The following is a 26,951-nucleotide window of genomic DNA, read 5'->3' as shown; positions in this document are numbered from 1 at the left end:
CAGAATTTTAAATTACGAAATGTATGTCGAATGTCAAAATCGTTGATTATAATCATAGAAATCACACGTTTATTTTGTCTCCTTAAGAGTGTCGTAATATATTGCCCACAGTTCAATTTACACCTGTTCCGTGATGTGCAAAATACTTGATTAAGTCTGGAATTTTTATTTGAAGTCCATGTTTTGTCAATTTTATACACCTACAGTGTACGATTTCTTCAAGGAATATTCTATACATGTATTATCAATCTTTGCAGATTTACACTAAGATCCTATTTTCTAAATTTATTAGTATTTGAATTGGTGAAATAACGTCCTTGGAAAAGAACATTTACACATTTGAAATTTTCTAAATCCGTGTATTGATAAAGTTGATCAAATTACAAGCCTCAATGACGAAATGTCCCCCAAAAACATGAAAATGACACAATGTTCACATTTTTGACATGTAAAAGTTCTATATTTGTTACATGTGCATTGAACCAAACACAATGTTTATTTTGATATTATACTATGTCCTCTTGACCTGTCAACTGGACACAACTTTTATTTTGATACTTTTCCTCAAACAGATCAAAACTATGAGGCAAATCAGTCAATAAATTAACTATGGATACAAAAAGATGAAACAGTCAGTAAAAAAAAATAAAAAAAAAAAATATGTTAATTCTTTCAATGTAGCTGAAACACATATATAGACCAGCATTTGAAAAGAATTGACCATATAGTCAAAAACCTTTGGTCAACCAGAACTATATATATATCTACTTAATGAACAATTGTATGTTCAATATGTCTCTAAAAGATCTGTGGACACCTTTTGTAAACAGAACCTTTAAAGATATAATGTACAAATAATATCCCATTTTTTGTTGGATTCAATATCATTTAAAGAAGTCTATTGATTAAAAGACAGTTAATTGTAAACTCTTTACAACATAATGTGATTAATAGTTTATTGAAAAAGAGATGAAAGAAAATTAGAACAGGTAAAAACAAGGCATCAGTTTGACATGATGTGATGACTAGTAAAATTCCTTGTAAATGTTTTACATTTTGGACACTTTAGAGGACTAATCATTATCAATACTATAACAACTAAGATATGTATGGGAGGTCCATAATATCTGTATTCTTCAAATAGTAATATATGGGCATTGTTCTTTATCTTGAAAAATAATGCTTATTCTGCAAAATGCTCATGAAAATGATTTTCCTGTTTAAATTTCTGTAATCAGTATTCTAATACTTTATTATTTTATTCTTTATACTTTTGCACCCTATTATTCTCTATTCTTTATACTTTTGCACCCTATTATTCTCTATACTTTATACTTTTGCACCCTATTATTCTCTATTCTTTATATTTTTGCACCCTATTATTCTCTATTCTTTATACTGTTGCACCCTATTATTCTCTCTTCTTTATACTTTTGCACCCTATTATTCTCTATTCTTTATACTTTTGCACCCTATTATTCTCTATTCTTTATATTTTTGCACCCTATTATTCTCTATTCTTTATACTGTTGCACCCTATTATTCTCTCTTCTTTATACTTTTGCACCCCATTATTCTCTATTCTTTATACTTTTGCAACCTATTATTCTCTATTCCTTATACTTTTGCACCCCATTTTTCTTTATTCTTTATACTTTTGCACCCAATTATTCTCTATCCCTTATACTTTTGCACCCTATTATTCTCTATTCTTTATACTTTTGCACCCCATTATTCTCTATTCTTTATACTTTTGCACCCTACTATTCTCTATTCTTTATACTTTTGCACCCCATTATTCTCTATTCTTTATATTTTTGCACCCCATTATTCTCTATTCTTTATACTGTTGCACCCTATTATTCTCTCTTCTTTATACTTTTGCACCCCATAATTCTCTATTCTTTATACATTTGCAACCTATTATTCTCTATTCCTTATACTTTTGCACCCCATTATACTCTATTCTTTATACTTTTGCACCCTATTATTCTCTATTCTTTATACTTTTGCACCCTATTATTCTCTATTCCTTATACTTTTGCACCCCATTTTTCTTTATTCTTTATACTTTTGCACCCCATTATTCTTTATTCTTTATACTGTTGCACCCTTTTATTCTCTATTCTTTATACTTTTGCACCCCATTATTCTCTATTCTTTATACTTTTGCACCCTATTATTCTCTATTCCTTATACGTTTGCACCCTATTATTCTCTATTCTTTATACTGTTGCACCCTATTATTCTCTATTCCTTATACTTTTGCACCCTATTATTCTCTATTCTTTATACTTTTGCACCCCATTATTCTCTATTCTTTATACTTTTGCACCCCATTATTCTCTGTTCCTTATACTTTTGCACCCTATTATTCTCTATACTTTATACTTATGAACCCCATTATTCTCTATTCTTTATACTTTTGCACCCCATTATTCTCTATTCCTTATACTTTTGCACCCCATTATTCTCTATTCTTTATACTTTTGCACCCCATTATTCTCTATTCCTTATACTTTTGCACCCTTTTATTCTCTATTCTTTATACTTTTGAACCCCATTATTCTCTATTCTTTATACTTTTGCACTCCATTATTCTCTATTCTTTATACTTTTGCACCCTATTATTATCTATTCTTTATAGGCGAGTGACATTTCCAGAAAAGACGCTTAGTTAGTGACTTTAATGCACCCACTCAACACACGGCTGAATTTTTTATATGTTATAGTATAATATCTGAACTTCCTTTTTCCGTCGGTCGTAAAAAAATCGTACGGTACAATTTTTGTAAAAATTGAATTAAAATCGAGAAATAATTCAAAATTGAAAAATGACCAACAGTGTTGAAGCGTGAAAAAATTAACATGCAACTTTAGTTTCTGTTGTCACAATGCAAAAATTATGTACGTTGAACATGTCAATGTATAAAAAAATACTTTTCAAAAATAAAAGAAATAATCTTCCTAAAAAAAAAATAAATTTGGTAACAATTTTTGGATTTTTTTATAAAAATGGTGCCAATTTTCATATTTTTTTTTCATTTCTTAGATATTTTCGGCTCGAAACCAAAATTAATGATGCTCGTATTAATCAAGAGTTCATTACTTGTTTAAAACATATCATTATCACTGTATTATTCTGGATTTTATACAATGTTTAAACGCTCCCCCTTTTCAGTCAAATTTCCGAAATCGCTTTCTCTGTTAATTTCCCTCATGTTAATGGACCTAAACGCTTCGAAAAAGAGTATGAATAATCACGAAGGCAATTTCTTTGGTACAAATTTTACGCAAAGTATAAAAAAATAAATTAAAAGGACCATAGAAGCTGAAATGTCAACGTTTTTTTCTTAGACGAAAACCAATATTTTACTGTTCTTAGTCGATTTGCACTTACAAAAAGATTATGAATAACTATTGAAAAATACTGCTTTCTCAATTGGATCAATGCACATTTTAGAGGAAGCATAGCGTATGTGCTAGGGCCACGTCAAGAACCTGTGTGTTGACATGCTCTAAATACTTTAATATATGGGGATATCTATTCATTCAGTGGACAATTTTGAATTCTTCGTAGATATTTATTTCATTTCTTTTAAAGAAATAGATTATTCACAGAAAATCCTCCAGAATGACAAAAAAAACACTATATATAGGTTTAGCCGAACTATATCCTGCAAATTCATATTAGTTGATAGCAATCTATCTATAATATCTAAGTTTTGAATACGGGTAAGACATTAATGCTTGCATTTATAACTGCAAAACTTTTGACTGCACAAACGTGAGTTAAAATAAATGCAGTCGTAATAAAAAAATCCCGTTATGAAATTAAAGTGTTTGTAAAGTAGAATCTTATTCAAAACAGTGTGGTCCTGGCCATTGATTGACGATCTAGATTATCCCATTGACTGGGACAGATTAGGTGAACGTCTGCAACGACCATTGCTCATTTCTTACTTATTATAGAATTTAAACTGTGGGGTCACCAAAGGTTCTTAACGCCTCTAATAATAAAAGAATTCGAAAAATTATTCAGGAATAACCTTTATGTTTTGATTTATATTATTGATATAAATCAACACATTGTATTATTCCAGATTCGCTTTTCGAAATGCTTTATTTAGGTGTTAAGAACCTTTGGTGACCCCACAGATTCAGTGTCTTTAACAAGTACATAGTGAGCAGTGGTTGTTACCGACAAACGTCCATCTAATCTGTCCCAGTCAATGGGATAATTTAGGTCGTCAATCAATGGCCAGGACCACACTGTTTTGAATATGATTCTATTTAATCCCAAGTGTCAAAACAAGAGTCACCGTGGGACCTAAGTTTAGTTTGTAAATCGATATCACTGCATTCTAATTTTGCATCTGGGGTCAGTTTCACAACAAATATTACGACTTAAGCTGGTCGCAAGTCATAAATAGTTCAGTTTACTTGCGATAAATATTGTCTTCAGTTTTTTTTGTAAAACCGACTTCTGTATCTGAAGTTTGGTAAATATAAAAAAAAAAGAAGATGTGGTATGATTGCCAATGAGACAGCTGTCCATAAGAGACCAAAATTACACAGACATTAACAACTGTAGGTCACCGTATGGCCTTCAACAATGAGCAAAACCCATACCGCATAGTCGGCTAAAAAAGGCCCTTGACAATGTAAAAACCTTAGTTTTGCAGCTATATATGTCGCGGACAGGACTCCATTATGATTGGATCAATATCATAGTGACCTGATTTAAGGTTATGACCATCCCCTATTATATGATGTATACGCATACTTAGTTGGGAAAACCCTGGTTCAAAGGTTCAAAATATATGGACCGGACACAAACCAGACAAGAACGAATCAAACAATGTTTGAAAACTTGACGGCTCAAATGTCAATGCCACTGCTAAAATAAACTGATTTAATTTACGAAGAACCACGTGCCATCCCATAATACATCTCTGAACTAGGTGTGTTAAACATTAGTTCTATAGTTCAAGGCAATGCATTTGATAAGGTCTTTGCATCGGAACTAAACACATTTATTCTAAAAACAGTTGTTGGCATGACACGGGTTATGATCTTCTCATATATGTTATGATGGTATGATACTAAACCCCTAACGGGAAGGATTGTGCCTGATGTTCATATGATGAAATCATAATCTTTTAGTCAGTTTAATTGAAGTCTGGAGCTGGCATGTCAGTTAACTGCTAGTAGTCTGTTGTTATGTATGTATTATTGTCATTTTGTTTATTTTCTTTGGTTACATCTTCTGACATCAGACTCGGACTTCTATTGAACTGAATTTTAATGTGCGTATTGTTATGCGTTTACTTTTCTACATTGGTTAGATGTATAGGGGAAGGGTTGAGATCTCACAAACATGTTTAACCCCGCCGCATTTTTGCGCCTGTCCCAAGTCAGGAGCCTCTGGCCTTTGTTAGTCTTGTATTATTTTAATTTTAGTTTCTTGTGTACAATTTGGAAATAAGTATGGCGTTCATTATCACTGAACTAGTATATATTTTTTGAGGGGCCAGCTGAAGGACGCCTCCGGGTGCAGGAATTTCTCGCTACATTGAAGACCTGTTGGTGACCTTCTGCTGTTGTTTTTTATTTGGTCGGATTGTTGTCTCTTTGACACATTCCCCATTTATATTCTCAATTTTATTTTATATCTTAATTCATTGGTTTTTGGATCAACTGTATATCTGTATACATGTTTAAGTTACCTGATTTAATTCGACACGGGCCACACACAAGTGGGGACTGACGGACGGACGGACAGACTTAAAATTTAGTTCATATATCCTTTTAAACTTTGCTTGTGGTTGTATTAAACATGTAAGATAGTGATTTCCAATCTTGACACGGTTTGTAGGCTGTTAACAAACAAGAGACTATTGTCACTATTGATGTGACAAAGACGTCTACTTTTTACTCTCTTTATTGCGTTGTTTTCTCTCCCTTTTTCTCGTCCAACTCAAATATTTCATCATATTTTTTTTATTTTACATGGCACACCATCAATTATAGCAAATATTAACACATCTAAGGTCAAATACTTGTTATTATACGTCTTTTTTGTAGAAAGTATCGTTTTACCTATAGCATCTAGTGAAATCGTTAAAATGACGTCAATTATCGCCAAACCATGAACGATACGCACATAAGAATCATAGAGACGTTAACATAGTATCGTATAAAGTAACATTCGAATTAGCTATATCACCAGCTGCTTCAAATAAAACAACAATACTGCAAACGTGTTTTTCTTTCGTTTTTTTATGAATGACCTTTGACCCCAATTTAAAAAAAAATGCACCATATTTCATTTTTACGACCGGGAAAAATGGAATCTACACATTTTTTCCTTTCGAATGATATATAATATAGCTGTGTGTTAGATAGGTGCATTAAAAATATTTTGTAGGTCTGAATGTCACTCGCCTATTATACTTTTGCACCCCATTGTTCTCTATACTTTATTCTATTTTATGGTCATTTTTCGCTACTCATTATTTATTTTGGCCTTTATTGTCTTTCTGTAAATCAGTGCATTTAAATTTATTGAATTCTATTTCCAACATATTGATTTCAAACACAAACTTCAATACATAGGTTAATTATAATTCAGTTGATATTAAATAATCGAAATGATACTCATTTTTAAAGAAGGTAAAATTGCCATATTTGGATTGTTTACGTTCGTTTCTAGGGTACTCTAATAAAAGTTTAATATGGGTGTATAATTGAAGTTTTTTTGTGTTTTATCATGTTTATCATGTTTATAGTATGAATAACTAACAAGATATAATCAATCTTTTAACTTAAAAGGAAATTATCACAATCAACTTAAAAAGGTGTATGATAAATTATACATGTATAATCATAAGTAGGGTTTAAAATCATACAATGTAAATACATTTACTAGTTTTAATAATAGAGATATCTTAGATTCTCAACAAAGGTTGAATCATTAAGCGCCAAAATTTAACCATTAAATTTTTTACCACTACTTTTATGCGACTCTTTAAAAAATATCATACTCAATTAATTATACTGAGTCAGTAAGAGACATGTATTGGCGAAATGCGCATCTGGTGCAAGCAAATTGGTACCGTTTATTTTATTACTACCACTGGGTCGATGCCTCTGCTGGTGGACTATTAGTGCCCAAGGTTATCACCACCCCAGTAGCCAGTACTTCGGTACTGGCATAAAAATACGGATGTTTTGTGTTATTAAAATTTACTGTTACAATATGATAGAAATTATTATAAATTAAGGAATGTATCTCCCTCATGCAAAGCTCTGATTCCTTTTACGGATTTGGCTTTACTTTTTGAACCTTTTGGATTATAGCTCTCTATCTTTTATATAAGCTTTGGATTTCAAATATTTTGGCCACGAGCATCACTGAAGAGACATGTATTGTCGAAATGCGCATCTGGTGCAAGCAAATTGGTACCGTTAATTTTATTACTACCACTGGGTCGATGCCTCCGCTGGTGGACTGTTAGTCCCCGAGGGTATCACCACCCCAGTAGCCAGTACTTCGGTACTGGCATGAAAATACGGATTTTTTGTGTTATTAAAATTTACTGTTACAATATGATAGAAATGATTATAAATTAAGGAATGTATCTCCCTCATGCAAAGCTCTGATTCCTTTCACGGATTTGGCTTTACTTTTTGGACCTTTTGGATTATAGCTCTCCATCTTTTATATAAGCTTTGGATTTCAAATATTTTGGCCACGAGCATCACTGAAGAGACATGTATTGTCGAAATGCGCATCTGGTGCAAGCAAATTGGTATCGTTAATTTTATTACTACCACTGGGTCGATGCCTCTGCTGGTGGACTATTAGTCCCCGAGGGTATCACCACCCCAGTAGCCAGTACTTCAGTACTGGCATGAAAATACGGATTTTTTGTGTTATTAAAATTTAATGTTACAATATGATAGAAATTATTATAAATTAAGGAATGTATCTCCCTCATGCAAAGCTCTGATTCCTTTCACGGATTTGGCTTTACTTTTTTGACCTTTTGGATTATAGCTCTCCATCTTTTATATAAGCTTTGGATTTCAAATATTTTGGCCACGAGCATCACTGAAGAGACATGTATTGTCGAAATGCGCATCTGGTGCAAGCAAATTGGTACCGTTAATTTTATTAAAGGCTACCATTTTTTTTACCCAGACTGCATAGCAGTTGATTTGGTTAAAATTCATTTTTACCAATTTCAAATGAATCGCTATGAAACAATGAGATTGCAGACCTGTGATTGGAGGAAATAACACTCTGATTCATGATCATTACACAATTTACCATAGGGATATACAGAGTGAAAGTTCAGAGTGAATCATCACTCCAAATCACCAGCATTCACTATGCAAAATCAGCAGAGTGTCAGTGTGAGTTTTCTATAAAAAAAAATTATTCAAACTTAGAAGCGAGAATGGAAACAGGGAGTATGTCAAAGACAAAAACCTGACCAAATAGCAGAAAACAGCTCAAGGCCACTAATCAGTCTTCAACGATAATACATATTAGTATACTAGTTCAGCGAAATGGATGTCACACTAAACACCGAAACAAACGAATGAACCAAAATTTAAAAAACAATCTAGACTAACAAAGGCTAGAGTTTTCTTGGGACATGCGCAAAATTGCTGCAGTGTTAAACATGTTCTGTGAGTTCTTTTACCCTGCTTAGTTGTTCCCACTAAAAAAACTGTTCTTTTTTACAGAATATATAAATCTTTTAAGTGATATGAAACAGTTTCTGGTGATCGTTATGTCCTAAAAATTATATACCAGTGCATATATATATATATAAAACTAAATGTATCCATCCCAATTTATAATGCTTGTTTTCATTTCAGGGCGACCAGATTTTCGGCCAGGTGAATATATTTTATCATCATGATTGCCCGATTGGCGATTGTAAAATATTTTGCAGTGAATCCCATTTCTACCTTAAATTCCCTCGCGATATAAGCAACCAGGTAGCAGCTTTATACGACCGCAGATGTCGAACCCTGAACGCTTAGGGCAAAAATGGACACAACATTCAAGCTGAATTCAGCTCTGAATTTGGATTGTGATTAATTAGTTGACACAGCATAGGTTTCTGACACAGAATGAATGTGGTCTTATGAACTTAAACATTTTTTTTTTTGCTTTTGATCAATCCCCTGTATGCTGTTGAATATTAATCCTCTCAAGAAAAAAAAATGTTTGAAGAAATTTTATTTTTATTTTTGAAATCTGAATAATTCCCCCCCCCCCCACCCCCCACCCCCCATTTTTTTCATCTCTCCCTTTCCCTTATTCCAAAGATGATCTCAATTCAAATTCCTAATGGAGTTTGCAACAATAACTACTCATTTAAATACATCATAAAATATTAAAATATAAAATGTCATGGTTAAAAATAATTTTAATTAATAGAAACTTCTAAAAAAATAAATGGGGAATGTGTCAAAAGGGACACAGATGATGCCCTCACTAGCATACAACGTTAAAAAGGGACTTATTTTTTTTGCATAAATAAGGCCGTTGGTTTTCTCGTTTGAATTGTTTGACATTGTCTTATCGGGGCCTATTATAGCTAACTATGCGGTATGGGCTTTGCTCATTATTAAAGGCCGTACGGTGACCTATAGTTGTTAATGTCTGAGTCATTTTGGTCTTTTGTGGATAGTTGTCTCATTGGCAATCATACCACATCTTCTTTTTTAGATAACTCAAGAACTGTAAAAGTGAAGCTGCCAAAAATTTAACTTGAACTGAGTTTAAAGGTACTAAGAATTATATAAACATTTCATTAAATTTAGTTGAGACAAACTTAAGTTTAGAGAACAGAAACGAAAACATTCTTCAATTTTTCCAATTGTAAAGGGGCAAAACCCTAGAATGGTAATCAAAGTGCTTGTAATCACTGAATGGGAAAGATTGTTTTAATTTATCAGTTGATAGTAAAAGTGAATATTGCATTGTATATTGTATATAGCATTGATTTAAATTGATTCAACTACTATTCTGGACAAAGAAAGTTAGCTCCAACTTTCAAAGAATAATAATCATGGTTAAAAATAAACAAAGAAGCTTCATCAGCATTATTTTATATTGGCAAATTTCCAATGAAGTTTATTAAACTAAAGTTATTTGCAAATTTCCAATATACTTAATTTAAAAGCAGTTTAGGTGAGATAAACAAAAAAGATTCATCAGCAACATTTTATATTGGCATATTTCCAATGAAGTTCATTAAACTAAAGTCATTTGCAAATTTCCAATGGAATTTATTATTAATAAAGTTTTTGGCAAATTTCCAATATACATAATTTCAAAGCATTTTAGGTGAGATATTCAAATGAGTTTCAATTACCAATCTTACACTGCTTTTAAATTATGTTTTGTACTTAAGTAATTGTCCATTAACCTGGAAACCCTTTTCCCCCTTTTTGCACCTTATTCCTTAACGGTTTGAGCCATAACTCCCAATTCTTAGCATCCCTTTGTGGTATTCCAATATCCAAAATCTAAATACATGGTTAGATACAGCAAACCAAAGAACCCCAAGAATTCAAATGTTGATGAAATCAAATAAAGTTCAATTTTGGACCCTTTAGACCTCACAGTGGACCAAATTGAAAACCGGGTCCAAATATCATAAATCTAAATACATAGTTAGATTCAGAATATCGAAGAATATAGATATAGGAAGATGTGGTGTGAGTGCCAATGAGACAACTCTCATTGGCACTCACACCACATCTTCCTATATCTATATTCTTCGATATACTGAATCTAACTATGTATTTAGATTCATGATATTTGGGCCCGGTTATCAAATTGGTCCACAGTGAGGTTTAAAGGGTAAAAAATTGCACTTTATTTGAACCCCATATATTAAATTTTTGTTGAAATCAAACAAAGTTAAATTTTTGACCCCAATTTAGACCAACTTGAAAACTGGGTTCATAATAAAAAAAACTAATACCATGTTTAGATTCAGCTTATCAAAGAACCCCAAGAATTCAATTTTTGTTAAAATCAAAGTAAGTTTAATTTTGGACCCTTTGGACCTTAATGTAGACCAATTCGAAAACGGTACTAAAAATTAAGAATCTAAATACACGGTTAGATTCGGCATATCAAAGAACCCCCATAGTTCAATGTTTGATGAAATCAAACAAAGTTTAAATTGGCCCCTTTTGACCCCTAATTCCTAAACTGTTGGAACCAAAACTTCCAAAATCAATCCAAACCTTCCTTTTGTGGTCATAAACCATGTGTTAAAATTTCATAGATTTATATTTACTTATACTTAAGTTATTGTGCAAAAACCAAGAAATGCTTATTTGGGACCTTTTTTCGGCCCCTAATTCCTAAACTGTTAGGACCAAAACTATCATAATCAATCCCAACCTTCCTTTTGTGGTCATAAACCTTATGTTAAAGTTTCATAGATTTCTGTTTACTTATACTAGAGCTATTGTGCGAAAACCAAGAAAAATGCTTATTTGGGCCCTTTTTGGCCCCTAACTCCTAAACTGTTGGGACCAAAACTCCCAAAATCAATCCCAACCTTCCTTTTATGATCATAAACCTTGTGTTTAAATTTCATAGATTTGTATTAACTTATACTAAAGTGTGAAAACCAAATGTCTTCGGACGACGACGACGACGACGACGACGACGACGACACCAACGTCATACCAATATACGACCAAAACATTTTCAATTTTTGTGGTCGTATCAAAACTGTTCCCAAGGCCAAACAGAATCCTGATTGTCTAATCAAAAGTGGGAAATTTCGAGAGAATTTCGGGAAACGGGTAATTTCAAATTAATAACCAAAGCCAAGTCGGAAAACTAATTTTTCGATGTGAAGTCACAATTTGACATATACAATGTACCCTTTTCTATACATGTGTTCTTATCTCTCTTTTAAAGCTTCTACGATTATTTCATTTCTATTGTTTAGTGTTTCTGTCTAAACTGTTGAATTTTAATTTGCTTCAAAGATGCATTCCAGTTGTCCAAGGAGTCAATACAAGCCCGTATTTGACGATGACTTGTCCACGCATTGCATTTTACAAAAATCGAACCACAAAATCTCGTAAAAAAAGATCAAAATATCTAGTTTGCTATCCTATCTTCAATAAAAAGTAATTGAATATATTTTGTTTATCAACACTACAAGAGAATGGCTTGGATTTGAAATAGCATTTAATGATTCATAGAAACAGCCATATTGTCGAATTAAACATGGTGAAGGGAGACAACTTTGGTGGGAAATGTACTACCGATTAATTCAATATTGTCAAATCTCATGATATATTTCTGATTGCAATAATTCAGATATAAAGTTATCACTCATAATCTTGACCAGACTCAAAAGTTTTATTAGTACCGTATATGGAAAGTACATTAAGTTTTTCTTATGAGTATAAAAATTGGTTGGCCCATAAAATTTCACTGGGCCCCTGAAAAAAGTATTTTTGGGTCCCAGCTGGCCCCTTGAGAAACAAGTTAAGTTTAGTCCCTGATGTGAACCCTTGAATCTTTAAATCTGATGAAATACACACATATATATGTATTTAATTATCGTTTAATGTATTTTGATGAACAGTTTTTTCACTTCCTGTCAAGTCAACATTTTGTTTTATATCATAGAAATCAAACAATCCTATTTTCTCACTTTTACAAATACTCTATCTAAATTGATGGTTTACTATGATTGATTTTTCAATCACCTGTACGAATGAGATTTGACAGTTAAAATCAATTCCCCACACATCCTAAAATTGTTTATATATTTTGATAAACAATACAATATAGAAACAGGCATAATAGTTACTATGAATACAGGACAAACATTGTAACATGACCTTTCTATGGCTTTTTAAATTATGAATTTTTAATAATGCCAATTGTTTGTTTCCAGGTATCTCCCAAATGATCAGTGTTCTTGTATCATGACTGTACAATGACAGCCTAGAAACTGAAGCATTTTTATTGATATCTCCACAATGTGATAAGCATTACAATGCATTAGGAATGTAAACAAAGGAGTAGGTCCAGTAAGGGCCAATTTTGGCCTCAAATTTAAGGTTCATCTGACGAAAGATTTTGGACACCTTTTAAACACTTAAGTGTCTATTTCAGTTGATTCAATTAGTTTATGTGAACGATTTTAACTGATTTAGTCATTCATTGTCATTAAAAACGCTCCGATTCAAGCTTAAATATCAAAAACTTATCAAATATGCCAAAAAATGTCACTTTTCAGATGGTCTTTGTCAAAAATGAAAGTGGCCGCATCCGTGTTCATCCTCAACCTTTATATATGTTATGTATTATCATCAAATACAACTTACATTTCAATATTAAGAATGAACACAAATGCGGCCACTTTCATTTAAGACAGAAACCGTCTAAAATTTAACTAAAATGCTAAAATTGTGAAGATTTCAGTAATTTAGCATGACTTAACGATGCTAGTACCCGATATATGTGCATTGTATTGTCAAAAACAGCCCATATTTATGTAGCAGAAGCATTCTACTTTCCAATACATAACTAAAAGTTTACATTTTAACAACTTTAAACTTAAAACTTGGGCCAAAAACAGTCAGGGGTACTACTTGTACAAGTTAATTATATTTACTTGAAGAAGTAAAAAAACAAATATACACATATAAGTAAAGAAATAATGTTTGAATAATTTCCCCTTAATTTTGATTTTTTTTAAGTTTTGAGATGTAAAATCATGCCTTTAAAAAATTTTCCCAGGTTTTCTCATTTTTTTATATTAAAGTTCAATGTTTCATCTCAATAATTCAACAAAGAAACGGATTGAGCAAAGATCTTGTATATTTACTTCAAAAATTGCTCCTTTGGGGCTTGTAAATGAGCAGTGTTATGAAGATAACAGACAAATGGGATTTTCATTGTCTATGAAATTACACTTAAATGATAAGAAAAGACATCTACAAAGGGTACACAATTTAAAAAAATTCTATTAGAGCAAAGAAATCTTAAAAATTCAAGAAAAAAAGAAAGGATGACTTTTTTACCTACACAAAAAAAAAAAAAATTGTCACTTGTGAAGAGTTGTCTCATTGGCAATCACATCACATCTTCTTTTTTATACGGCTGTGTCTTTTGTAAGGTTGGGATAAGTAGAGACATATAATACATCATATGTTTCTAGAATAGTTAAAAAAAATACGTTGGCATTCAAAACATTAATTCTTACCAAAAAAAAAGACAAAAAAATAGTTTATAAATAAAGGAATTTAAAAAAAAAAAAAATCTTAAAAAATCAAAATGCCATCTCTAAAGTGTTTTATGTCATCTTGTATACGTATGCCAATTATAATCCAAATGTGCGCAATGTTTAATATTATCATTTGCATTGGTTATATATTTACAACGATAGTTTCAAAGGAGAACGTTTGACGTACAGTATAGTTTCAAACGTTTTATTTGCTTATTTGAAGAATTTGTAATACATTTTTTTTCAAATTATTTGACATGGTTTTATGCCTTTATTCGACTTAATCGTTGGCCTTTTTGAATTACAATCATACAATGATATATCTCGTAGTCTGCGACTCAGCGTCTGTTTTGCTTTTATTCTACCATGTTTCTTATTGTAATGTCACACTTTTATTGTACATAAATTTCTGCTCTATATTCATTAAAATATCATGTTAGCTCTTGACATATATTGATGTCTTTTTCAATTTGGAAATTATGTATTTGTTGCAGGGTTGTTAGTGGTTACAATATATTTATTCGAAAAACTTTGTTTTTCTAAATCGAGGAGATTAAGAGCTAGACAAATTGCACGTTGGTGTATGCCGTCTGTTGAACTAGTTTTTAAATGTCTTTCTTGTGCTGTATCTTTAACGTATTCCCTTATCCTTTTATACATGTGTATATGAAAATTTAAATTGTATTGCTGTCTTTTTTTTGGGGGGTATGCATTATCATACTATGCGCTTGAAATGAGATTCTATTCTTTAAAATAATTGTTTTTTATAACAATGATTGTCTTTACTTTATATGAAAGACATTAACCTGAACGAGGGACATTGTTACACGACTGATGCCACATGTGGAGCAGGATCTGCTTACCCTTCCGGAACACCTGAGATCACCCCAAGTTTTTGTTGTTCGTGTTGCTTAGTCGTTATTTTTATATGTTGTGTGTTGTGTAATTTTATTTGTCGGTTTGTCCTTTTCTTTTTAGCCATGCGTTGTCAGTTTGTTTTCGATCTATGAGTTTAAATGTCCATCTGGTATCTTTTGTCCCTCTTTTAAAGCATCCGAGATAACAGGAACACGCTTATTGTGACAAAACAAATTCTTATACATTTTTCACATTTATTATTTACATTTAGTAAACCAAAAACACTTAACAAATAACAATTACATATTAGATACTTGACTGCTACAATAACAAACATTTTCTAATTTCTTATCCGCCAAATGTGACTCTCGGAATCGTTTATTATTAATTCGAGAAACAGTTAGGAAATGTCCACATAACGAGTATCGATATGAATATAATTGCACAATACACCAATAGTTTCAGTAAGGTCTGACATACAGCTCCATTATTACATATATTATGATAACAATTATGATTTGAAACTAATTTTACTGTTTCAGTATGACAATTGTTTGAAGTAACACACACAGATGATTCATTGTGTTTATTACATACACTAGGACCACTTTTGTAAACTAACAATAATTTTACTATTTCGGTATGACCTTTTTTTGAAGCCACAAACAGTGGCGTCTCATTGTATTTATTACATACATTAGGATCACTTTTATAATTTAATAATAGTTTCACAACTTCAGTTTAACCCCCAGATGAAGCGACAAACAGAGGTGATTCATTGTCTTTGTTGTGTATATGGGGATCACCATTATAATCTAGCAATACTTCAGCAATTTCAGTATGACCCATATATGAAGCCCGAAACAGAGGTGATTCATTGTCTTTGTTACATACGTTAGGATCACTTTTATAATCTAACAGTACTTTTAAATCTCAGTTTTACCTTTAGATGATGCAACAAACAGAGGCGTCTCAAAGTTTGCATTACATACATTAGGACCACTTTTATAACTTAATAATAATTTTACAACCTCAGTATGACCCCAGATGAAGCGATAAATAGTGGCGATATATTGTCTTAATTACATAAATTAGGATCACAATTATGATCTAAAAATAATTTCACAACCTCAGTATGACCCCAAATGAAGCACAAAGCAGCGACGACTCTATGTCATAAGTACATAAATTAGGATCACATTTATAATCTAACAATAATTTTACTATTTCAATAGGACCGTTTTCTGAAGCCACAACCAAAGGCGTTTTTCCGTTATCATTATGTTTATCAGGATCAGTTTTTTGCTTTAACAAAAGTTCAAAAATCTCAGCATGACCATTATTCGTAGCTTAATGCAAAGAATCTGGTTTGTTATAGTCATCACTGTGATGTTTGAGAAGTAATTTTACAATTTCAGTATGACCTTCATATGAGGCTGTAGGCAGTGGCGCATAACGATAGTGTGGAGGAAAAATTAATCGGTTTTGGTACAGTAACAACAATTTGACAATTTCAATGTTACCCATATACGTAGCCCTTTACAAAGGGGCTTCTATATTTCTATAAAAGTTTTTAGGATCAAACTTACGTTCTAATAGAAATCGTACAATTTCAAATTTACCTTCACATACACATTTGAATAGAGGCGAAGCATCTCTTTTACAACCAAAATTTGAATCGTTTTCTTGCTGTAAAAGTAATATTGCAATATTGTCGTGACCATTGACAATAGCCAATGAAACCATATTCCAATACAAATGCTTCAGGGAGAGATCAAAAACAATTTTATAGCTGAGCAATTCCTTGACTATATCATAATAGCCGTTCTCTACAGCTGTAAACAAAGATATCTCTATGCTTGAATGACTATATTCTCCAAGGTTGAACATCTGCCTTTCCGGTACTGTTTTTAGTTTTACATAAAATTATGTACTTCAACAATATTCGTACTATTTTTATGTACCCTTTACTTGAAGCTGTTAACAAAGGTGATGCTATTTGGTCACATTCAGTGACATAGTTGTGTTCAGCATTATGACTTAATAACAATCTACCACTTTTGTATAACCTTTACTTGCTGCTATATGAAGTGGTGATATTTTATACACTTGGTATTGTCCATACTTTTTTGAACTTTTTGTATAAAAATCTTTAAGGTATGATTTTACAGTTTTTATATCCCTATCGTACACAGAACGATCGGCTTTATCAGAAATTCTCATACCTTCGTCACATTTGATTTTTAAAACACGACGAAGAGGTGGAGGAGAATATCGAGGGGAACCTTTAACGTTACGTGTGTTATCACATATACTGTTTACTGTAATAACAGGATATATATTATCAATGTGATTCAGCCAGTTAAAACATGCATGAAAATTTGGATTAGCGTTTTGCTTTAACAATAATCTAACAACATCAATGTATCCTTTGTGTGCAGCTTTAAAAAAAAGCTGTTTCACCATCCCAGTATATATGATCAAAATTTATCATATTGGGTACGAAAATGGATACAATATCACAAAAACCTCGATCTAACATCAATATTAACATTGAAAATATGGGTTAATTTGGTAATGAAAAATCTATATTATTTGGAATGCTTTTTGTAAAGTTCAAAAGAAAAGAAGTATTATCTTAATTTCGATTTGAGAAAACATTTTTAATGTAGCCTTGATCTATGTCTTTTTTCAGTCTTTCAATATATTTGTTTTCCTGTTCTAATGAAACTTGTATGACAATTTCATGCATGTCATTTTCTCTTGGTAATCTACTCAGTGCAAATCGATCGCGAATGACATCTGTGTGTGCTAAATCTATCAAGAGGTCAAACATATGCTCACCACAAAAAAGCACAAAAATGTCAAAAATCTTATCATGTATGATAGTATATTCAGTGTTTCGTTTTTCGAGATAGGAGTTTTTTAGCTTCTCTATTTCATTTTTGACAACTTGAACTGAGAGGTGTGATTTCAATTCAAAATTACGGGAAATAACTTTAAGTAAAGGTTCGATTTTAGTTACCTCAGTTAAGGAACTTTCCTTTATACAGTTATTATAGACTACGAATAAGAATAGTGTTGCCAATGCAGTTTGGTCAAATGATTTCATATCCAATAAAACAGCGCTTACGGATTCAATTGAATGTTTAAAATATTCAATTACATTACCAGACTTTTGTTGAGAATACAATTGACAAAGAAGCGGAAAAAAAGTAGATTTCAGACCATGCGTTCGAAGATTTAAGAAGTTGTATTTCATTTTTTGTTAAATATAAATTTGCAATATTTAGCCTTTCGTCATCCGTTAAGCAATAATCGCTTGCTGAAAAGTCGCAACTAGTTTCTGTTAAACCTTCATTTTTTTTTTTAACTATTTGGTGTTTGAAAATATATGTTTTATTTGCATTACGCTAACAGTTTAACACGATTGCTGTTGATCATTATTTTGATATCTTTCCCCATTTCTAACCATTTCATTGCTTTATCTTGCTCAAATGTGTAAGCGCCAAAAACATTATGCATTACAAATATCTGTTTACTGTCAGGATTATAATAGTTTTTCATCTGTTCAGGACTGCTTACAATAACTATGTCATAGTCTTGTATCCGCGCTAGCTGCAAGGCGATAAAATGTATTGCAGTAGACTTTCCGCAGCCCGATGGTCCAACGGCTACTGCTATGTTATGTAGTTCAACCATTTCTGTTAATCTTTTCATTGCTCTTGTCTGTGCAACATTATCTATATCCCATTCAAGTATCCTACCTTCACATATTTCTGCAACGAAAAATGCGATAATAGTGATAAAGCTTTCTTTTGTCATCAAGCTCAACAATTGAAAAAAAAAATACATTTCGAACGAGAGTCTCAAAATGGAATAATTTTGAATATCAAGACAACATTGTATATTATTTTAAAAGGGGCAAGCTAATTTACTCTTTTTCTTTGTTCTGAATGTAGTGTATGCTTATATGTTGTTTTGGAGTTTATTTAGGGATTTATTTATTTAGAGCTTTTCTTTAATTCAATATTATTTGAGAAGGATTCAATATAATTGCTATCATACAAGTCCTATTGAATAAACTACTGTACTAGTGTAACCTCTTTTTCTTTTAAAGATACAGAGTAAAAAAGGATTCATAAATGAAATTAACTTGAGGAAGTACTTCATGCTCGGTTCTTGAATACCCGTACTGGAAAAAAAAAAGAAGCTTACAATATTGATAGGTCCTGGCGCCCCTTTTCGAGATATTGTTTGGATTTTTTTCGAAATATTGCAGGGAAAAAGCTGACTCGGACTTTAACCTATATTCGCATTTGTATTATTTGGGTCTTTAATTCATAGAGAGAAAATCAGGAATCTGCCTTAATTTCGGGAATGATCTTTTACGAACTATTAAGTTTTACATGAAATGAAAAATGGGTGTTACCTTACCGTGTTTAGTAGGGAAAACACCAAGGAGTCCATACACAAATTTATAATCCTCACATCTTTAAGTGTTGCATGATCAAAAACAGAATGATGTATATGTTTACGCTTATGTCAGTTTTGTTAAACCAAAAGTGTAAATGGTTATTATCACAGTTCGTATTTTATGGTACTTGATTGTAAAGGACGATGGTACATTGATATATTTGAGCTATCTCCTTTGCCCCATAAATAAAATCATTCAAAAACTAATGCAGTTGTAAAACCATGTTATCATATAATACAAATAAATGATACTATGCTGATAATGGAGGGAATACATAATAAAATAGCAGAGTGAAACACTATAATTTGAAGAAACGATGACAATATATGGAACAACATGGAGAACGACACTTTCAAAATCAGCATTGTAAGGCACACTCCTTATCTTAAACCCGATTGTACTATGATATATATAGCAGAAAAAAGAGAAGCTAAAGATACCAATAGAACATTCAAACTCATAGATCGAAAATAAACCTTCAACGCCAGAGCTAAAATAGAAAAAATCGAGCAGTTCAATAAAAGTACACAAGAAACCACATAGAAAACTACAGACTAAGCAACACGAACCCTACCTAAGCTGAGGAGTGCTATCACGTGCTTTGAAAGAGGAAGCAGATCCAGAACTGTGTTCAATCTTACTTTCCTTCTACCATTTGTCGTCAAAGACATGAACACAATGTAAACAATCGGTTGAACGTCTCATTTGGTGGTTATGTGTGTAAAGTTTTATCTGCATCCATCCATTAAAACAGGTTTTTTGTAAATGATCAATTTGTTAATCGACGTAAATACTGTATTGATTTTACAATGTATATCAGTAGGCTTAAAACCACCTTGGAGATAACTGGCCACAATACAAAACAGTAAGCCTAACGTCACCTTGAAGATCACTTACAACCATCCATAACGGTAAACTTTGGAGTTAACTGAGCACCATGAAAAGCGGTAAGTTTAAAGACACCTTGGAGTTAACTGAGCACCATCAAAAACGGTGAGCTTAAAGTCACCCTGGAGTTAACTGACCATCATAAAAAACGGTAAGCTTAAAGCCAGCTAAGAGTTAACTGACCACTATACAAAACGGTAAGCTTAAATACACCTTGGAGTTAACTGGGTACCATAACGAACGGTAAGCTTAAAAACACCTTTGAGTTAACTGACCACCATACAAAACGGTAAACTTAAAGCCACCTTAGACTTTACTGACCCCCATACAAAACAGTTAGCTAAAAGACACCTTGGAGCTTACTGAGCACCATACAAAGGGGTAACCTTAAATATACCTTGGAGTTAACTGAGTACCATAAGAAACGGTAAGCTTAACGCCACCTTGGAGTTAACCGAGCACCATACAAAACGGTAAGCTTAAAGCCACCTTGGAGTTAACTGAGACCTATAGAAAACAGTTAGTTTAAAGCCACCTTGGAGTTAACTGAGCACCATATGAAACAGTAAGCTTAGAGCCACCTTCGAGTTAATTGAGCCCTATAAAACAGTTAGTTTAAAGCCACCTTGGAGTTAACTGAGCACCATATAAAACAGTAAGCTTAAAGCCACATTGGAGTTAACTGAGCCCTATACAAAACAGTAAGTTTAAAGTCACATTGGAGTTAACTGACTCCCGAACAAAACGGTAAGTTCAAAGTCACCGTTGAGTTAACTAAACACCATACAAAACGGTAAGTTTAATGTAGTCTCTTGGAGTTAACTGAGCATCATACAAATCGGTAAGTTGAATGTAGTCTCTTGGAGTTAACTGACCCCTATACAAAACAGTTAGTTTTAAAGCCACCTTGCATTGGAGTTAACTGAGCCCTACACAAAACAGTTAGTTTGAAGCCACCTTGGAGTTAACTGACCACCATACAAAACGGTAAGCTAAAGCCCCCTTAGAGTTAACTGAGCCCTATACAAAACATTTAGTTTAAAGCCACCTTGGAGTTAACTGACCATCATACAAAACGGTAAGCTAAAGCCCCCTTAGAGTTAACTGAGCCCTACACAAAACATTTAGTTTAAAGCAACATTGGAGTTAACTGTCCACCATACAAAACGGTAAGCTCACAGTCACCTTGGAGTTAACTGACCACCATACAAAAGGATAAGCTCACAGTCACCTTGGAGTTAACTGACCACCATACAAAACGCTAAGCTCACAGTCACCTTGGAGTTAACTGACCACCATACAAAACGCTAATCTTAAAGACACCTTGAAGTTAACTGACCACCATACAAAACTGTAGGCTAAAGCCACCTTAGAGTTAACTGAGCCCTATACAAAACGATAAGCTTAAAGCCACCTTGTAATTAACTGAGCACAATACAAAACAGTTAGTTTAAAGCCACCTTGGAGTTAACTGAGCACCATACAAAACGGTAAGCTTAAAGCCACCTTGGAGTTAACTGAGACCTATACAAAACAGTTAGTTTAAAGCCACCTTGGAGTTAACTGAGCAACATATGAAACAGTAAGCGTAGAGCCACCTTGAAGTTACATGAGCCCTATACAAAACAGCTAGTTTGAAGTCACCGTGGAGTTAACTGACCCCTATTCAAAACAGTTAGTTTAAAGTCACTTTGGAGTTAACTGAGCACCATATAAAACAGTAAGTTTAGAGCCACCTTCGAGTTAACTGAGCCCTATACAAAACAGTTAGTTTAAAGCCACCTTGGAGTTAACTGAGCACCATATAAAACAGTAAGCTTAAAGCCATATTGAATTTAACTGAGCCCTATACAAAACAGTAAGTTTAAAGTCACATTGGAGTTAACTGACTCCCGAACAAAACGGTAAGTTCAAAGTCACCTTTGAGTTAACTAAACACCATACAAAACGGTAAGTTTAATGTAGTCTCTTGGAGTTAACTGATCCCTATACAAAACAGTTAGTTTTAAAGCCACCTTGCATTGGAGTTAACTGAGCCCTACACAAAACAGTTAGTTTGAAGCCACCTTGGAGTTAACTGACCACCATACAAAACGGTAAGCTAAAGCCCCCTTAGAGTTAACTGAGCCCTATACAAAACATTTAGTTTAAAGCCACCTTGGAGTTAACTGACCATCATACAAAACGGTAAGCTAAAGCCCCCTTGGAGTTAACTGAGCCCTACACAAAACATTTAGTTTAAAGCAACATTGGAGTTAACTGTCCACCATACAAAACGGTAAGCTCACAGTCACCTTGGAGTTAACTGACCACCATACAAAACGCTAAGCTCACAGTCACCTTGGAGTTAACTGACCACCATACAAAACGCTAAGCTCACAGTCACCTTGGAGTTAACTGACCACCATACAAAACGCTAAGCTCACAGTCACCTTGGAGTTAACTGACCACCATACAAAACGCTAATCTTAAAGAAACCTTGAAGTTAACTGCCCACCATACAAAACTGTAGGCTTAAGCCACGTTAGAGTTAACTGAGCCCTATACAAAACGATAAGCTTAAAGCCACCTTGTAATTAACTGAGCACAATACACAACAGTAAGTTTAAAGCCACCTTGGAGTTAACTGAGCACCATACAAAACGGTAAGCTTAAAGCCACCTTGGAGTTAACTGAGACCTATACAAAACAGTTAGTTTAAAGCCACCTTGGAGTTAACTCAGCACCATATGAAACAGTAAGCGTAGAGCCACCTTGGAGTTACATGAGCCCTATACAAAACAGCTAGTTTGAAGTCACCTTGGAGTTAATTGACCCCTATTCAAAACAGTTAGTTTAAAGTCACTTTGGAGTTAACTGAGCACCATAAAAAACAGTAAGTTTAGAGCCACCTTCGAGTTAACTGAGCCCTATACAAAACAGTTAGTTTAAAGCCACCTTGGAGTTAACTGAGCACCATATAAAACAGTAAGCTTAAAGCCATATTGGAGTTAACTGAGCCCTATACAAAACAGTAAGTTTAAAGTCACATTGGAGTTAACTGACTCCCGAACAAAACGGTAAGTTCAAAGTCTTCTTTGAGTTAACTAAACACCATACAAAACGGTAAGCTCACAGTCACCTTTGAGTTAACTGACCACCATACAAAACGCTAAGCTCACAGTCACCTTGGAGTTAACTGACCACCATACAAAACGCTAATCTTAAAGACACCTTGAAGTTAATTGACCACCATACAAAACTGTAGGCTAAAGCCACCTTAGAGTTAACTGAGCCCTATACAAAACGATAAGCTTAAAGCCACCTTGTAATTAACTGAGCACAATACAAAACAGTTAGTTTAAAGCCACCTTGTAGTTAACTGGGCACAATTCAAAACAGTTAGTTCAAAGCCACCTTGTAGTTAACTAAGCCCTATACAAAACAGTAAGTTTTATATTGTCTCTTCGGGTTAACTGAGCATAATATTATTTCGAATAATTCATACATGTACTTTTGCAAACCGCACCACTTTATGTGAAGGGTTTGCGCCTGCAAACATGTTAAAACTCGCCACATTTTTAATCTGTCACCACGTCGGGAGCCTGTAGTAAGATAGAGTGAACAAAATTATTAAATCGACTTGCAATGATTGGTTAAAATCTCATGAGTCAAGATTTTTCCAACTAACTTTTATGATTTATGAACTACTTCATAGAGTATAAACTGTAACACTATGGTAGTCGTTTATTGCTGTTTTTCCTGTATTGGGTTTAAATAATTTGTTCTTGTGCATGTTGTGTTGTGCCTTTTCAAATGTGCTTCAGGTATGGTGAGGGAAAGGGTGTTGTTGGTGCATTCAAATATGTTTATAACCGCTACATCATATTATGTGCCTGTTCTAAGTCAGGAGCCTGTAGCCCAGTGTTTGTCATTGGTTTATATCTGTTATATTTATTTTCTTTGATTGTTTTGTTATAATTCAAGCCGTTAGTTTTCTCCATTCAATTTTGTTTGTTTTTCTTGTTCGGACCTTTTAAATTCTTAACAACCTATCCAGTTCTACCAGTGATTTTTCTTTTTCTTTTTTTTCTTTTTTATTGATCTTCTTGGTGTTCAAACTACAGTGCATACATACATTTTTACAAGACATAATTAAACTCATCATAGATACCAGGACTAAATTTAGTATATACGCCAGACGAGCGTTTCGTCTACAAAAGACTCATCAGTGACGCTCGAATTCAAAACAGTTAAAAAGGCCAAATAAAGTACGAAGTTGAAGAGCATTGAGGACCAAAATTCCTAAAAGTTTTGCCAAATACAGCTAAGGTAATCTTTGCCTGAGATAGAAAAGCCTTACTTTTCCAAATAATTCAAAAAATTGTAAACAGTAAATTTATAAATATAACCATATCAAGTGATTGACATGATATTGATGGCATTGACATACTATTGATATTTTTCGAATAAGATATAGTAAAAATTTACAAGTAAATGATGTGAATACTCATTATATGATACATTTAGAGGATATTTTGATATACATTAATTATATATAATCATATCAAGAATAAATATTCTAATATCTCCAGACCTCTCTTAAAAAATTTAAGAAAAGCTTGCACATATATATACAGTCTGTTTAATTGTGTGTTCTTAACATAATTAATGTAATACTTTGCCTCTAGAAAACAATAATTTAAAAATAAGTTATCAGAATTAAATAGACCAAAAATGGCACTGTCCTTATTCAAAAATATTTTTACTCCAAACACTAAATACCACCAGTTAGAACCTTCTTTCCAAAATTGTTTTATTTCTATACATTCAAAAGCATTATGCTCTATAGTTTATATTTCTTTACAACTGGCACATTTATTAGTTAATGAAAGTTTATATTTTTCAAGGAGATAATTATGTGAGACTATTCTGTGTAACACTTTATATTGGAAAGCTTGTAGTTTGCTTTCTACAGTACATGTAAAAGCTAGTGAATGAATATTGTATCACTTTTCGTCACTAATTTCTTTGTTAAAACTTTCTTCCCACCTTTGTTGTGAAATAGGAGAAACACTTCTCCGATCGATAAAAAGTGAATATACATATTTTGCGAATAATTTACTAATAGGCATTTTTTTATTCTCATGCTAAAAAACGAATCAAAAAGGAGTTGCTGTTAGGTGACATGTGTTGTTGTAATAACAAATATTTCCAGTCACGTGGTATAGCAAGTTTAATAGATAGAATGTAAAACAAAAGTAACATTCAGGTTATATTTTTTGTTAATAGCGTCATGATACAAACATTCGCCATTATCATCTTCAATATCATTAATGGACCTGATGCATTTGATGTACCAATATCTGTAAAAAACACTCGTTCTGTCAACTTTGATAAACGGATTGAACCGAATAAATTCTTTTCTAACATAAAATGCATTTAACGGGATGAAAATACCCTTGAAACGTTTTCCTAGCAGATAACCCTTCTATATAAAAAAAGAGTTGCTTTTAAATTTAAAAACTCAAATTCACATCTGCTCATAAATAAATCATCTAAATCAAAAAGGGAGAAGAATGCTTTGGAAACATGTTTCCATTTAGAGTCATGTTCTGACAAAAAACTGTTTACCCACATAATACGAACAGCTGTACTTTAAAATATGGGGCGTTCATTCCCCCTTCGCTAGGAGACTTTTGAATAACTTCCGATTTAACTTTCGGAGTACTATCATTCCATAAAAAGCTATCAATGTCCCGTTGTATTTTAATTACATAATATTTTGGTACATGTGCAAATGAAATGACATAAATAAGCTTCGACATTGCAAGTGATTTAAGAATTACGATTTTACCGACCAAGGAAAAGGTTGATGATCCTCCACATTTTAATTATTGATTCCATTTTTTCTATGCATGAATCTAAATTAGAACAAACCATTTATTCAAAAGCGTTAAATTTTCAACCTAAGGTTTTAAAACCATTTGTCCATTTAATATGAAGGGAACCTGTTTTGTTAAATTTATTTTGAAAAATTGACCTTAAACCCTGAACACTTCTGAAAATCATTAAAGGAATCTAATAAAATTTGCGCAGAAAATACATTTTTCAGAAAACAAGTGGTATTATCAGCAAACTGTGAAATTTTTATTTCATTATCCCCGATTGTTATACCAGATATCTGATTGTTCTTACGAATACTTATTGCCAGAAGTTCAACGGCCAAAATAAATAAAAAAGGAGGCAAAGGACACCCTTGTCTAACACCTTTCTCAATTTTGAATGGATAAGAACTAAATCCATTATTAACGACAAGACTAGAAACATTTGAGTATAAAGTTAAGACCCATTTCCGACACTTGCTACCAAAATTAAAACAAACCAATGCTTTTTAAATAAATTTCCATTCTAGCGTATCAAACGCCCTTTCGAAATCGACTAGTAAT

This window comes from Mytilus trossulus, chromosome 13, assembly GCF_036588685.1.
Source record: "Mytilus trossulus isolate FHL-02 chromosome 13, PNRI_Mtr1.1.1.hap1, whole genome shotgun sequence".
Lineage (NCBI taxonomy): Eukaryota > Metazoa > Mollusca > Bivalvia > Mytilida > Mytilidae > Mytilus > Mytilus trossulus.
The sequence above is the reverse complement of the archived record's forward strand: the minus strand, read 5'-3'. Positions refer to the sequence as shown.